The sequence below is a fragment of the Hevea brasiliensis genome, chromosome 2 (genome assembly GCF_030052815.1).
Source record: "Hevea brasiliensis isolate MT/VB/25A 57/8 chromosome 2, ASM3005281v1, whole genome shotgun sequence".
In the NCBI taxonomy this organism is placed as follows: Eukaryota; Viridiplantae; Streptophyta; class Magnoliopsida; order Malpighiales; family Euphorbiaceae; genus Hevea; species Hevea brasiliensis.
Window position 1 is genome coordinate 39,388,414 of NC_079494.1, and position 16,631 is coordinate 39,405,044.

Below are 16,631 nucleotides of genomic sequence, written 5' to 3' on the forward strand. Positions count from 1 at the left end.
ATTTTGGGTTGTATTTTGTATTTTGCATTTAGTATTGGTTTTTTATTGTAATTACAAACTCATGAAATTATATGATAATGTAAATATATGAAATTCAGGTTACTGAAATTATCTGTATATTATGTTGAAAAATAAAATATTGGGAAATATTCATGAATGTGATACAAATTGTGATGTGAACAAAAAATTTGAAAATTGTGTTGAGATTGAGTTGATATGTATGTATATTGAAGTTTGGATGTGAAAACTATATTGGAAGTATCTTTTAAATAGGTTTAGAAGAACTATTTTTCAATTTACAGCTGGCACTCTGCTGGATTTTCTATAAAAATTTATGAAAAATTCAGATTAATCAAATTTGTAAATAAATGATATGATTGGTAAATCTTACACTTGGTGAATAATAAATAAATAAATTATGGAGGGCAAATTGTTATGAAATAAGTTATGGTGCTCCGCACAATGTGTGGCATATCTTGCTCGGCTATACTGTAGATGGGTAAGGGGTGTCACACTACTGGCTACTCTTCAAACGTCAAGTGTTCTTTCAGCTCTACTGTATCCGGTTGTAACACATGAGAGGGATCTGGTATGTATTTCCTGAGCATGGAGATGTGAAATATAGGATGAACATGAGAAAGGCTAGGTAGTAACTCCAACCGATAGACAACTGCTCCAACTCTATTAGTAATCTCATAAGGTCCAATATACCGAGGTGCCAACTTGCCATTCTTTCCAAATCTCATAACTCCCTTCATCGGAGAAACCTTCAGAAATACGTAATCGCCTACTGCAAGCTCTACATCCCTCCGTCTGGGATTTGCATAACTCTTCTGCCTACTAAAAGCTATTTTTAATCGTTCCCTGATTAAAGGAACCATCTCTGAAGTGTACTGCACTAGGTCTACATCATGCACCTTCACTTCTCCCATTTTCATCCAACATAGAGGAGACCTACACTTTCTGCCATATAGCGCCTCATTGGGTGCCATCCCGATAGTAGAATGATAACTGTTATTGTAGGCAAACTCCACCAAGGGTAGCTGATCATCCCATTGACCTCTAAAATCCAGAACACACATATGAAGCATGTCTTTCAGTGTTTGAATTATCCTTTCGGACTGCCCGTCTGTTTGAGGGTGGAAGGCGATACTAAAGTTTAACTGCATGCCAAGTGCCTTTTGCAGTTTTCTCCAAAATCTAGAAGTGAACTGGGGCCCTCTATCAGATATTATGGAAGCAGGAACTCTATGCAATCTGACTATTTCTCGAACATAGAGCCTAGCATATTGTGCAACAGAATAGGTGGTTCTCACAGGCAAAAAATGAGCTGATTTAGTCAGACGATCTACAATTACCCATATCGAATCATATCCCCATGTGGTATGAGGCAACCCAGTTACAAAATCCATAGTGATCATGTAACGCCCTCTCTTTAGGTAGTCCATATATTCTACTATTATGATGACTAACGTCTGTTTGGACAGCTAGGATGTCTGGAACTACACTCAAATTAGAGTGAAGAGGCATAAATTGACTGAATAAAGACTAAGAAAAATTAAGAAAAAAATAAAAAAATGAAATACATTGAAATTAAATGAGCCGGTGCCCTAGCAATGGGTGACCTAACGGGAAGTAGCGGTGAAGATAGCTAGTAGCCCTAAACCTGAGGGAAATCCCGTGAAATAATTTCTAGAATGCCAGAGAAGAGTTACAGCACCCTAGGTAGCATTAGAATGTCAAGAAAAGGTTAGAAGAATTTTTAAGATCGGTACAAACAGTTTTGGCTCTTTAAGCCAAACGGAGGGCATTTTGATCATTTCATCTTCAGAGATGATTTTTGACCAACTTGTCCAATTGAGTAAATAAATTATATGACATAAAATATGAATAAAAAGTGATGAAAATTAAATTAAAAATGAGTAGAAAAGAAAAGAAAAGAAAATGAAATAAAAATCACATTTATGACATAAGCATGATGTCATAAATGAATAAAATTAAAATCCTAACCAATGGGAAATTGTCAAGCAATTTAAAAGGGGATAAATATCATTAAATTGAGATAAAAATAAGAAAAACAATATGCTCTCCTCCTTCCTCAAACAGCCGACTTCCATAGGTGACCCTCCTATAAAAATTTTCAAGCTTGCTAGCTTGAAATTCTCCATTCTCTCATACCAAAAGCCCTAGCCACCTTCACAAAAACTTGAACCCACCCCTTGAAGAAGTGTTTGGCAGCCTAGAAAAAGAAATAAAGTGAAGGAAAATTGAAGATTAGCTAAGAAAAAATTTTTCTCACACAAGGTTAGTTCTTATTTATGCATCTCTCTCTTTATTTCCATGTTAGGGACTTTAATTGAGTAAGAAATTGTAAGCAAATTGAAATAAAACCTATGGGTATGAACACCATGGAATTTGACAGCCCTAAGGAAGTGATGATGTTGATGGTTTAAATTGAATTAAATTGGTTTGATGATGGTATTTGGGATGTGTGAATGGATTGGAGATGGTAGTTCATGTGATATGCATGAATTAGGGATGAGTTGAGAAATTTTGAGTTAGGGTTTGAATTAATTTTGGTACCTTGGTGTTATGGCTTGAGATTGATCTTTTTGAGACTGTTTGTTGATCATTTGAAGTGTTATGAATGATAAATTGTAGTTGGGAGTAAAGAGGATGGAATATTAGGAGTGCTTCTCTTATGCAGGAAATTCGAACCTATGAGTCCAGTGTGTTGTTTGAGTTATAACTAAAGTTGTGTCACTCCAATCAGTGTGAGGCTAATTGAAGGTGAAACTAGACTCAAAATACCCTATTTTTCATGAAGAAACCCTGCTCAAATTCTGTCAAAATCTTGGTTAATTTACTATCCCAATTCGGATATCCAAACATTGAACCCAGAAAAATGACCAAATGAACAGTACGTGTTCATTTGGCCATAACTCCCTCTAGATAGGTCCAAATGACCTGAGTTTTATACCATTGGAAAGATTAGACATAGAACTACAACTTTCATTGAGAACACTAAGCTCAGAAATGCCTCTAACCAAATGAAATTACTGACCCAATTTAGGTCACCAAACTGACCATAATCAATTTTGCCCAGAATTTCCTGGACATAGACCAACCGACTAGTTTTTGGAAAATGGCCATAACTTGGTCTATAAAAATCCAAATGCAATGAAACTAATGGCAAAATTTTTATAAGAAATAGGTCTACAATGTTGGTCTTTTGACCAAAACCCAAAACCCAAAGAAACTAGGTCAAATGGTTAGAAATATTTAACACATCAAAACCTGGAGTTGACCAAATTACACTTTACCCTAGAATAGACTTTAAGTCATATCTCCCACTAGGAAACTCTAATTGGGATGAGCCGTACTGATATGGAACCCTAAGAAATAGGGATCCAACTTTGTTTTAGACATAGTCTTCAAACTATGAACATAAGAACCCTAAAATAGAGGTCAAAGTTACTGACCTGAACTTGGACCCTGAGGACATAGGGTACCTGAGTCTAGGCCAGTATTTTAGCCATAACTAATTCTAAAAAATTTGGAAAATTGTAATTAAAATTTCTAAGGGACCATAAGACATAGGGTAATAACTTTTATGAAGAATATTATGCCTAAAAATGACTGTAACATATCCAATTAATTAGACAAAGATAGACTCCAAAATCTGCCTAATTCTGGACCTAGAAAGAGACAATGAGCCACTTATGGTTATTTAACCATAACTTGAGTTCTAAAACTCCAATTAATATGATTCAAAAAGGAAAACAAAGACAAGACATAGAGGAACAAATTCTATGAAGGGACTGTAGCCAAACAGTGGCCACATCCTGGTCAATTTGCCATGTAAATGCAGTGCACCAAATCTGGACCTAAAGAAAGGTCCATAAAATAACTAGGCATATGAGATGAAATGAATTAGAATAAATTGTTAAGCATAAAAATAACATGAATTAATGAAATTATAAATATTTAATAATACTATTCTGCCCAAAGTATGCCTAGACTCATTTATATAGCATGGATTGATTGGTATACCAATTAGGGACTAAATATTGCAGTACTGCCCACAGGATAATCATTGACAAACAACATATGTCTAAGATGATTGTTCTACTGGCTTTATGCCTGTCCAATGGCCATAGTGCCAATTTTTGTTATTACTGGCTTATGCCTGCCCGCTGGCCTAGTGCCTGATATGATCGTTGTATACTGGATAGACATACGGATGTCTGACTAGTATACTCCCGTGTATCCAGTCTTTATAGTCTGTCATAGTTTACTTGGGCACAAATAAAAGTAATAAGCCTTAAATATAAATAAGTACAGGAGAAAATCATTAATATGAATTTTATAAGACTGAAGATAAGGTATATGCATAGAAAAGATTCCTATTAGCTTATTTACTTCCAAAATTCTAGAAAACATGTAAAAGATTTTAAATACATGAAAATTGATATTTATTTATAAGGTTATACATGAAATAATTATTTTAAATTGTTTAGTTATTTTTCCTTATTTATGCACCACTAAGCGTTATGCTTAGCGCATTGGTTTTTCCATTGCGTAGGTATAGGAGACCCACAACAGCAGCAGTAGAGCCTAGATAGGACTTGAACAGATCTGCTACAGTGTAGATTGTCACCTCACTAGTTCATTTTGGTAGGGCTCATGTATAGTTAGATTTTGTATTTTGGTTATTGTATGTAATAAATCAGATTGGGATATGTAACTAAATTTTGGATTGTCTATATAATTGTACATTATTGTAAGTAATGTTATATGAATGAAATGTAAGTTTATTTTATTTGAAAACAGATATGAGTAATGGTATGATATGGTACATAAATAATTGACATGAGAAATAATGTGATGAAATGGAATAAAAAAAAATTTACATATGATATAATATAATTAAAAAGACATTAAATTAATATTGTACACGACAAGACAGGATAGGGTGCTTCGGTACCGAATGTAGCACACCTTGCTCGGTTACACTGTAGACGGGTGAGGGGTATTACAGATCATTTCCCACTTCCATTCTAGGATAAGGAGCTCTTGTAGCTTTTCTGATAGCTCTGGTGTTCAAACTTCACCTTCTGACAAGTCAAGCACTTGGACACAAAGTCTACTATGTGTCTCTTCATGCCATTCCACCAGTAGCTATCTTTCACATCATGATACATCTTGGTGGAGCCTGGGTGGACATTGTACAGTGTATAGTGTGCCTCTCACATGATTTCATTCCTAAGATTGTCCACGTCGGGCACACACATCCTAGACCCTTGCATAAGAGCGCCATCATTGGCAAATCCAAACTCACCACCTTCACCCTAGTGTACTCTTTCTATAATCTTCATCAATTGTGGGTCTCTGTGCTAGGAAACTCTAATTCTATCTCGTAGGTCTGGTCTCATTGAAAAAATGGCCAATAATACCCCCTCATCTAAAATATCTAAGATCAGACCTTGATCTATCAACTCATGTACTTCCTGAATCAACGGTATCTTCTCTGCTGATATGTGCGCTAAGCTGCCAGAAGATTTTCTACTTAGAGCATCTGCTACTACATTGGCCTTCCCAGTATGGTACTGGATGGTATAATCATAGTCCTTCAGAAGCTCCATCCATCTCCTCTGTCTCAAGTTTAAATCCCTCTGTTGGAAGATGTACTTCAAACTCTTGTGGTCAGTATATATCTTGCACACTTCACCATACAGGTAATGTCTCCAGATCTTTAGTGTAAAGACTAAAGTCGCCATTTCCAAATCATGGGTAGGGTAGTTCTGCTCATGCCTCTTTAGTTGCCTTGAAGCATAAGCCACTACTTTTTCATACTGCATCAAAACACACCCTAAGCCAACTCTGGAGGCATCACAGTACACGGTATATCTTTTACCACTTATCGGTAATGTCAACATAGGAGCTGTAGTTAGACATCCCTAAAGCTTTTGGAAGCTCTCCTCACAATCACCTATCCAAATGAACGGAACATTCTTCCGAGTTAACCTCAGTGACTGTTGTAGGCCTAAGCCAATCAGTTACAGCCTTAATTTTCTTAGAATCCACTTGAATGCCTTCACTAGAAATCATGTGTCCCAAGAATGAGATGCTTTTTAGCCAAAATTCACATTTTGAAAATTTGGCATATAGCTGGTGCTCCCTCAAAGTCTGCAACACCATCCTCAAATGCCACACATGTTCTTCCTCGGTCCGAGAGTATACCAAAATGTCATCTATGAATATGATGACAAAACAGTCCAGGAATGGCCTAAACACCCTATTCATCAAGTCCATGAAGGCCGTTGGTGCATTAGTGAGTCCAAAAGACATCACCAAGAACTCATAATGATCATATCTTGTCCTCAAAGTTGTCTTGGACACATCCTCATTCCTTATTCTCAATTGATGATAGCCTGATCGTAGGTCTATTTTGGAAAAGAATCTAGCCACTTGGAGCTGATCAAACAGATTATCGATCCGAGGAAGTGGATACTTATTCTTCACCATCACCTTGTTCAACTGTCTATAATCAATACACAACCTCAAGGACCCATCTTTCTTTCTCACAAATAGAATAGGAGCGCCCCAAGGGGAGATACTTGGACGGATAAAACCCTTATCCATAAGCTCTTGTAGTTGCTCCTTCAGTTCCTTTAATTCTGCTGGTGCCATCCTATAAGGCGACATTGATATGGGGTTTGTACTCGGCACAACGTCAATGCAGAACTCTATTTCCCTTCCTAGTGGTAACCCTAGAAGGTCCTCAGGGAAGACATCCATAAATTTTCTGACAACAGGAACATTCTTAATGTTAACACCTTCTACAGACGTATCTTTGAAGTTTTCTGGCACAAGCCTGTTGATGAACAGTTCCACAAACTAGGTCCAAGATAATCCCTCAATATGAGGTAGTATGAAGTCTGTCATCCACTGCCTTGGCACTGGCCCCAATACATGCTGCACACACTCTATAAGCCTCCTATTAGTCAACTGCAACTCCATTTCTGCCTGTTTGCAAGAGTCCAAAAATTGATAGGCATCATCTGACACATCATAAGTACCAGGCACCAACTTCTTGAAATTAATTATTTGTTTGTAAGGTTCCCCTCTTGGTGCGGTGGGCTGATGCTGTTGTGGAGGGTGGACCATATATTGTGCCATCATATTAATGGTTCTCTATAATCCGGCTAGGGTAGCTGCCATTGGGTCTATAGGACCCTAGGCCATAAAAGACTGTTCCTGAACTGGTGGCGGCTACTCTTCTACTTAAGCAGCTCTAGGTCTCCTGCCCCGACTCCTCAGGGCAGGGGCCTCATCCTGTGCAGACACCTCTTTGGCACATCCCGTTCTAGTGTAGTGGTAGCTCTTCTACTTCTACGCATTTTCCTGAAATTCAACAGTATTAGCCCACAAAAATTCAAAACAACATATTACTCAGCTTTATAGACTCATATTTACACACAATTATATAAAGCGTAAAACTAAAAGAAAAGATGACAATGCAAGGATGAATGGGGACCCTATTCTATGCATGTGACTCCTATTAGACTCTTCCCAATACTTTAGACATTTACTCCCTATGAATCTGGAGCCTAAGCTCTAATACCACATTTGTCACGACCCAACCTATGGGTCAGACAGGCATTAGGACCTGGGCCAGCCTAAAGCCCCCGAGGCCTGTAGTAAGCCTAACTATTACTCAACACAATCCTAAAGCCCATTTGGGCCCAATTTCCAGAATTCAACCGGACAAAGTCCGGTCATAAAATAGACCATACAACGGGGAGTTTTTGATTCGTTCGACCTTTAAACACAATATATAATAATTTAGGGAGCTCAGCTCACCCTCCACATACTCATAATATCATAAAATCCAATGGGAGCTCAGCTCACCCTCCACATACTCATAATATCATAAAATCCAATGGGAGCTCAGCTCCCTCATCCAATCCAGTCATGCATGCATTTAATATTCTTACAAATTCAACACAATATTATATTACAGTCCCAAATTGATTAAAATACTCCTAACACATGCAGAGTCTAAAATTTGACTAAATTGTACAAATACATTAAATATTACTAATTGACCAATGAAGAAGAAGAGCAGGTTAGTCACAACAAGTAACCTTCCTGTAGCCTGGAAAAAATAAGATGAACAGGAGTGAGCATTTGACTCAGACAGTAAAATACTAATTTTAACCACAATTTCTATAACATTCTCATTTTACCTAGTCCGTACAATTTACTGTTCCGGTGACCAGTGTTGGTCCGGACAGCTAGAACGTTTGGAAAAAAAAATATATTTAAACTAAAGTGAGGAACCATAAGTAACTCAAATATTAATAAGAAAAATTTAGGAAAAATTTTAAAAATAAAATACAACCAAGTTAAATGAGCCGGTGCCCTAGCAATGGGTAACCTAGTGAGAAGTTGCGGTTCTCGCAACCAGGAGCCCTAGACCAGGGGAAAAATTATAATATAATTTTTGGGACTCCAGAGAAGGGTTATTGAGGTTCTTATGGTATTAGAATGCCAAGAAAATACTTAAAAAAAAAAATTTTCAATCGGTAAAGACAATTTTGGCCAGTTAAGCCAAACGGAGGACATTTTGGTCATTTCGTCTTCAGAGATGATTTTTGGGCCAACTTGTTCAGTTAAATAAATAATTTATATAACATAAAATATGATTAAATATTGTTAAAAATTTAATTGAAATTAATTAGACAAAAAAAGGATGGAAAAATGGAAGAAATTGAAATTATGACATCATAATGATGTCATTAAAAGTCTCCAACCCAATCAAGTGTTGACACATGGCACCAAGGTATTTAAAAAGACTTAATTGGCAGAAAAAGAAAGAAAAGAAGTCCAAAAGTCGTGAACCACCATCTGCTCTTCTTCTCTCCTATCTTGCCTCCCCCTTTGCCCTCCATAACCAAGCTTTACCAAGCTTGATTTCTTGGGTTTCCATCCATTAAAACCTAAATTTCCCAACACAAAAAATTGTTCTATCATCTTAGTGATCCTTTTGGGAGCAAAAAGAAAAGGAAAGGAAGAACTTTAGCAAATTGGAAAGCTCACTCCTTTAAAGTTAGTGACCTAACCCTAAATTTTTACTTTGAATACATGTTTAGGGACTTGAATAAGTGTGAATTGCAAAGAAAAATTATTGAATACTATTTGGATGGAAACCCTAGATTTTGGGAAGCCATGGTTAGGGTTTGATTGGGTTGAGTTTAATGAAGTTAAGAGACTATTATGGCTGCCCACAACATGTATTTACTAAGTGGATTGATGAAATGCAGGTTAAATGCATGATTTGAGAAGTTAGGGTTAGGGTTTGGGCATAAAATGGGATTTTGACCATGTGATGATGAAAATAGGTTTTAATGGTCAATTAGTGACCATTTAGTTCTGTTTAAATAAAAAAAAAAGCGTGTTGAGTGATGGGATTGGGTTTGGTGTGGCTGCCATGAAAGGGACCTGTAGAATGGAGTAACCTGCAGAATTGGACTTGAGTCCAGCAGGTTTGGACAGCCATAACTTGAATTGTAGAGGTTCAATCGGTGCAACGTCAATTGGAAATGAAACTAGACACATAATGGCACAACTTTGGTGAAGAAACCATGCCCATAAAACCAAACCAAGTGGATCAAAAGCTTGCCCAAATCCCGGTGACCTGCAGTCTGTTTCTGCAGAATGACTAAATGAACAGTAATTGTTCATTTGGCCATAACTCAATGTAGAAAGATCCAATTGACATGAAATTTTACCAGAAATAAGATGAGATATAGACCAACAACTTTCATGAAGAAACCTACCCCAAATTATGACCAGAACCTATCCAACAAGTGAGTTGTAGTCGGTGACCTGCAGTCTGATTCTGCAGAATGACCAAATGAACAGTGATTGTTCATTTGGCCATAACTCAATGTAGAAAGGTCCAATTGACCTAAAAGTTTATCAGAAACAAGCTAAGATGTAGAACAACAACTTTCATGAAGAAACCTACCCCAAATTATGACCAGAACTTATCCAACAAGTTAGTTGCAGTCACTGTTCACTGCACTGTAGATATGGTCAGCCCAGAAAAATTTCAATCCGGCCAGTTGTGGTTTTTGGACCATAACTTGAGCTAAAAAACTCCAAATGGAGTGATTCAAAAAAGGAAATTCAACTAGACAAAATAAGGAACAACTTTCATGTTGATCATTTTGCCAAATTCCCACTAAAAAATAACTAATAGAACAGTAAAAATGAAGCAAGAAAACTAAAATTTCTGCTCAATTAGCATTAAGCTTAGAAATGGTATGGGCAACCAATACCAACAAATTTTGAATGCAAAATGTGGTATGTTGGGAGTATTAAAACCAATGTACCTATTGTCTATGCAAAAGTCAACATTTTGGTTGACTAATGAAGTGAATAGTAACACCAAAACTTGAAATTCAAAAATTGTAAAACTCAAAAGTGTAAAATGCCCTAGTATACCTAACAAGATTGGTTTGGATAGCTTGGCATGCCAATAGGGTTCTGTTAGCAGTACTGCATATGGCTTTATGCCATTCTGTGTTTCATGGCTTTCCCATGCCATTCTGTGAAATAATAGCCTTTGGCTATGTTATTTGAGTTGATATACTTGGGTTTTAACTCTGATCATTATTACAGCTTATTAGCTGTTCTGTTGCACACCGGGAGACACAATGTGACCGATGGTGTGATGGTCTGAGGTACTCAGTACCCAGTGCCAGTTTACCTGTTTATCCAGTCCAGTCAATTAGTATGGGTTACTCGGGCAATGTTAAAGAACCTTACCAAAATTTTAATTGAATAATAATGCAAATAATATCAGAAGTTAAGTCTACCAAAAATTATAAACACACATTCTGCATCTTTGTTTTATTTTATTTTATTTTATTTTATATTGTCACCACTAAGCAGAATTGCTTAGCGCGTCGCTTTTGCCACGCGCAGGTACTGGAGACCTAGCTGGTGAGCCCAGCAGACATCAGACCGGGTGAGCCTTCAGATTTGCATCCGGAGTCCTGAGTCACCTCACACTTGCAGTGCATATGGTAGGACATAGGATTTTGGGAGTATTTTGTATTTTGGCATTTTGTATTAATTTGAATTGTAACTATAAACTCCTGTAATTATGTATTAATGTAAATATATGAAATTTTATATTATTGAGATTTTCTGCATTATATATGTTGATAAATGAATTGTTGAGAATTATTTGTGAATATGCTTCAAGTGATGAAGTGAATAGAAAAGTTTTAAAAATAATATCGTGATTGAGATTGAGATTTTGAGATTGACTTGAATATATATAATGGAGTTTGGATTTGGAAATTATTTTGGAAGTGTTTTTTAAACAGGTTCAGAAGAACTGTTTTCCAATTTACAGCCAGCACCCTGCCGGATTTTCTATAAAATTTGCGGTTAAATTCAGATTTATCAAAATTGAAAATAAATGAATTATAAAGGGATAAATTGTAATAGAAACATAAATTGGTGCTCCGACACACTGAGTGGCATAACTTGCTCGGCTACACTGTAGACGGGTAAGGGGTGTCACATTTAGTGGTATCAGAGCATTGGTTTAGGCATTTCTGGGCCTAGATAGAGTACATACCATTGCATTGCATTTGTAAGTGTTGAGGTGACACTGATGCAGATCTGTTTGTTTTCTTATTTTGAATAGGATATGGATCTTGCTTCGCAAAGAGCAGTTGATGAAGAGGTGGAGAGTCATGCTCCACTAAGGGCTGAGTCTAGGGGCAGGGGAGAATCTGCTCCTCCAGCAGCTGAGGCACATGCCCAACCTCAGTTTGCACTATTTCAACAAATGACCGAGTTTTACCAGCAAATGATGGGGCAATTCCACCACCACAACCACAGCCACAACCTCTACCAGCACCACAGAAATCTCATCTGGAGAAATTGAGGAAGCATGCGGCTATGGACTTCTTTGGGAAGAGGGAAGATGATCCCATGGCTACAGAAAATTGGTTGGATAGAACCATCAGAGTACTGAAACAGCTAAATTGTACCCCCGAGCAGAACCTGGTGGGTGCTATGTCCCTACTTCAGGATGATGCATATCAGTGGTGGTACACAGTAACCAGTGAGGTGCAACCTGAACGGATCACCTGGGAATTTTTCCTCACAGAGTTCAGGAAGAAATATATTAGCAAAGTGTATTTAGAAGAGCGAAGAAGGGAATTTATCAATTTGAGACAGAGACAGTTGTCAGTGGCTGAGTATGAGCATGAGTTTGTCAGACTGAGCCGGTATGGGAGGGAGATAGTCCCTACAGAGGCAGAGAGGTGTAGACGGTTTGAAGAAGGGCTTAATGACAACATTAAAGTCATGATCACAGCACTGGAGATCACGGATTTTTCTAAACTGGTAGATGTAGCATCAAAAGTGGAAAGGGTCAGAATAAATGAACAAAACAGAAGGGAAAGACAGAAGAGAGGGTAAGGTCGATCCGGTGCATTTTCTGCTCCCAGTGAGAAGAGTAAGGGTCCTCCTGCTCAGAGTTCAGGACCACCACATGGTCAGGGCCAGTCTCAGGGGCCCAGACCGCAGTTCACACCTAGGAGAGGCCAGTCCACACCATCAATGGGCAGCTCTCCAGGGACGGTGTTTAGGGGACCAGCCCCAGCATCTTTTGCTTGTCAGTACTGTCAGAAGTGGCATAAGGGGGATTGTTGGCGAGTGACCGGTGCATGCTTATGATGTGGATCGACAGAACACCAGATCAAGAATTGTCCAAAGAGGACTACTACTATTGCTCTAACACAAACTGACAGACCTGCTCCTGCACCACAAAGGGGTAGGAAGCTCAGTAAACTGAGGCACTGGTCCATCACGAGGCTCGCATCGAGTCGGTGAGAGGCCAGACACTAGAATACCTACCAGGGCCTATGCCATCAGAGCTCAGGAGGAGCAAGTGCCCCGGACGTCATCAGGGGTATGTTTTCCCTCTACAACACTTCTGTGCATGCATTGGTGGATCCAGGATCCACTCATTCCTACATTTGCATCAAACTACCCATAGAGAGGGGAGTTCCAGTAGAGGAGTGTGATCAAGACATTTTGGTCACAAATCCACTAGGCCACAGTGTGGTAGTGAATAAGGTGTATAAAGGTTGCCCATTGAGGATTCAGGGGTATGAATTCTTGGCAGACCTAATTGAGTTGCCCTTCCACGAGTTTGACGTGATTTTGGGAATGGATTGGTTGTCACGTCATCAGGCAATAGTTGATTGCAAATTGAAGAGGATTTCTCTAAAAACTTCTGAGGGTAATGAGATTACTGTTGTGGGTGAAAGGATAGATTTCCTGTCCAATGTTATCTCAGCCACGATTGCAAGAAGATTGATGAGAAAAGGCTGTGAAGCTTACCTAGCACACGTGGTTGATACTAGGCAAGCTAAGCCAAACCTGTGTAATATACCCACAGTAAGAGATTTCCCAGATGTATTTCCTAAAGAGTTGCCTGGGTTACCACCAGAAAGGGAAGTTGAGTTTGCTATTGAGGTAATGCCGGGTACGGCACCCATTTCTATTGCTCCTTATAGGATGGCACCCACTGAATTGAGGGAGTTGAAAACTCAGTTGCAAGAGTTGCTTGATAAGGGGTTCATACGCTCCAATGTGTCACCATGGGGAGCTCCAGTGCTATTTGTGAAGAAGAAAGATGGAACTATGAGATTGTGTATTGATTACCGGCAGTTGAACAAAGTAACTATGAAGAATAAATATCCGTTGCCCAGAATTGACGATCTGTTTGATCAGTTGAAAGGAGCCGGTGTATTTTCAAAAATTGATCTCAGATCAGGGTATCATCAGTTGAGGGTAAAGGATGCAGATGTGTCAAAAACTGCATTCAGAACTCGATATGGACACTATGAATTTTTAGTGATGCCGTTTGGTTTGACAAATGCACCAGCAGCATTTATGGACCTTATGAACCGTATCTTCCATCCATACTTAGATCGGTTTGTAGTGGTCTTTATAGATGATATTCTGGTGTATTCTAAGACCAGGGAAGAACATGATGAATATTTGAGGATTGTTCTGCAAACCCTGCAAGAAAAGAAGTTATATGCTAAGTTGTCCAAGTGTGACTTTTGGATGAGTGAGATCTCTCTTCTTGGACACATAGTATCAGCTAAGGGGATTAGAGTGGATCCCAAAAAGATAGAAGCACTGATGGAATGGAAGCCTCCTAGAAATACAACTAAGGTCAGAAGTTTCTTGGGGCTAGCTGGGTATTATAGAAGATTTGTGAAGGGGTTCTCTCTTATAGCTGCTCCAATGACTAAGTTGTTACACAAGAATGTGAAATTTGGCTGGAACGACAAGTGCCAAGCCAGTTTTGAGAGGCTAAAGGCTATGTTGACAGAAGCACCAGTGTTAACACAGCCAGTGTTGGGAAAAGACTTTATGGTTTATAGTGATGCCTCACATAATGGGCTAGGGTGTGTATTGATGTAAGAGGGGAAAGTGGTCGCCTATGCTTCCAGGCAGTTAAGGCCACATGAACAGAACTACCATACTCATGACCTAGAGTTAGCATCAATTATCTTCGCACTAAAAATATGGAGGCATTATTTATATGGTGAAAAATGCTACATCTATACGGACCACAATAGCCTAAAATACTTGCCAACTCAGAAGGAGCTCGACCTCAGGCAGAGGCGATGGATTGAGTTCCTGAAGGACTATGATTGTGTGATTGATTATCATCCTGGGAAGGCAAATGTAGTTGCTGATGCTTTAAGCAGGAAGTCCATCACAGCTTTAAGATCACTTAATGCCTATCTGTCCTTAGCTCAAGATGGAGCTATTTTGGCTGAGTTGCAAGTGAGGCCAACCCTGCTATAGCAGATACAAGATGGGCAGAGGGCAGATGAAAAACTAATGGCCATTATGGGTAAAATTCCTGAGGGGAAGGAAACTGAATATGAGGTGAAAGCAGATGGGTGTCTGTACTACAGAGAAAGAGTGTGTGTACCAGATGATGGGGAACTGAAGACTAGTATTCCGAAAGAAGCACACACTAGTGTTTATGCTATGCACCCGGGGAGCACAAAAATGTATAATGATTTGAAGCATCATTATTGGTGGCCTGGTATGAAGAGGGATATAGCTGACTATGTGACTAAGTGTCTGACATGTCAGCAAGTTAAAGCAGAACATCAAGTTCCATCAGGATTGCTACAGCCTATAAGCATACCTAAATGGAAATGGGACTAGGTCACTATGGATTTTGTTAGTGGTCTACCTCTCACCTAAAGGAAGCATGATGCAGTATCGGTGATAGTGGATAGATTGACGAAGTCAGCACATTTTCTGCCAGTTAGGACTGACTACTCACTAGAGAAGCTAGCAGAATTGTATATCAGTGAGATAGTTAGACTGCATGGAATCCCACTTTCCATCGTATCTGATAGAGACCCAAGGTTTACATTGAGATTCTGGAAAAAGTTGCAAGAAGCCTTGGGCACACAACTCCGTTTTAGCATGGCTTTTCATCCTTAGACGGATGGACAGTCAGAACGAGTAATCCACGTAAACCTAAGAACTAATTGAATTCTCACAATTAATAAATTGAAATGATAGTAACAATGTGAATTATGTGATAGATCCTGGAGGATATGCTAAGGAGTTGTGTTATTGAGTTTGAGGGGAGCTGGGATAGATATCTCCCACTGGCAGAATTTGCTTATAACAATAGCTACCAAGCTAGCATTCAGATGGCTCCGTATGAAGCACTGTATGGGAGGAAATGTAGAACCCCAGTATGTTGGACTGAATTGGGCGAAGATAAACTGGTAGGACCAGACCTGGTGAAACAGACTGAGGAAAAAGTGAAGATAATCAAAGCTAACTTGAAGGTTGCCTCAGATAGACAGAAATCTTATGCCGACTTGAAGAGAAAAGAGATAGAGTATGCAGTTGGTGATAAAGTGTTTCTCAAAGTCTCACCGTGGAAGAAAGTACTAAGGTTTGGGAGAAAGGGTAAGTTAAGCCCTAGGTTCATTGGCCCATATGAAGTCATTGAATGTGTGGGACCAGTGGCCTATCGGGTAGCTTTACCACCAGAACTGGATAAAATTCATAATGTATTCCATGTTTCCACGCTGAGAAGATATCGCTCAGACCCTTCACATGTCATTTCCATGGAAGAGATTGAAATTCAACCGGACTTGACATATACAGAAGAACCTATCCAGATCCTAGCTCGGGAAGTGAAGGAACTGAGAAATAAACAAATTCCACTGGTGAAAGTGCTTTGGAGGAACCACAACACTGAAGAGGCAACTTGGGAAAGTGAAGAGATAATGAGGCAACAGTTCCCTCAACTATTTGCATCAGGTAAATTTCGAGGAAGAAATTTTTCTTAGAGGGGAAGAGTTGTAACATCCTCATTTTAGCTAGTCCATACAGTTTACTGTTCCGGTGACCAATGTCGGTCCGGATAGCTAGAACGTTTGGAAAAAAATATATATATTTAAACTAAAGTGAGGAACCATAAGTAACTCAAATATTAATAAGAAAACTTTAGGAAAAATTTTAAAAATTAAATA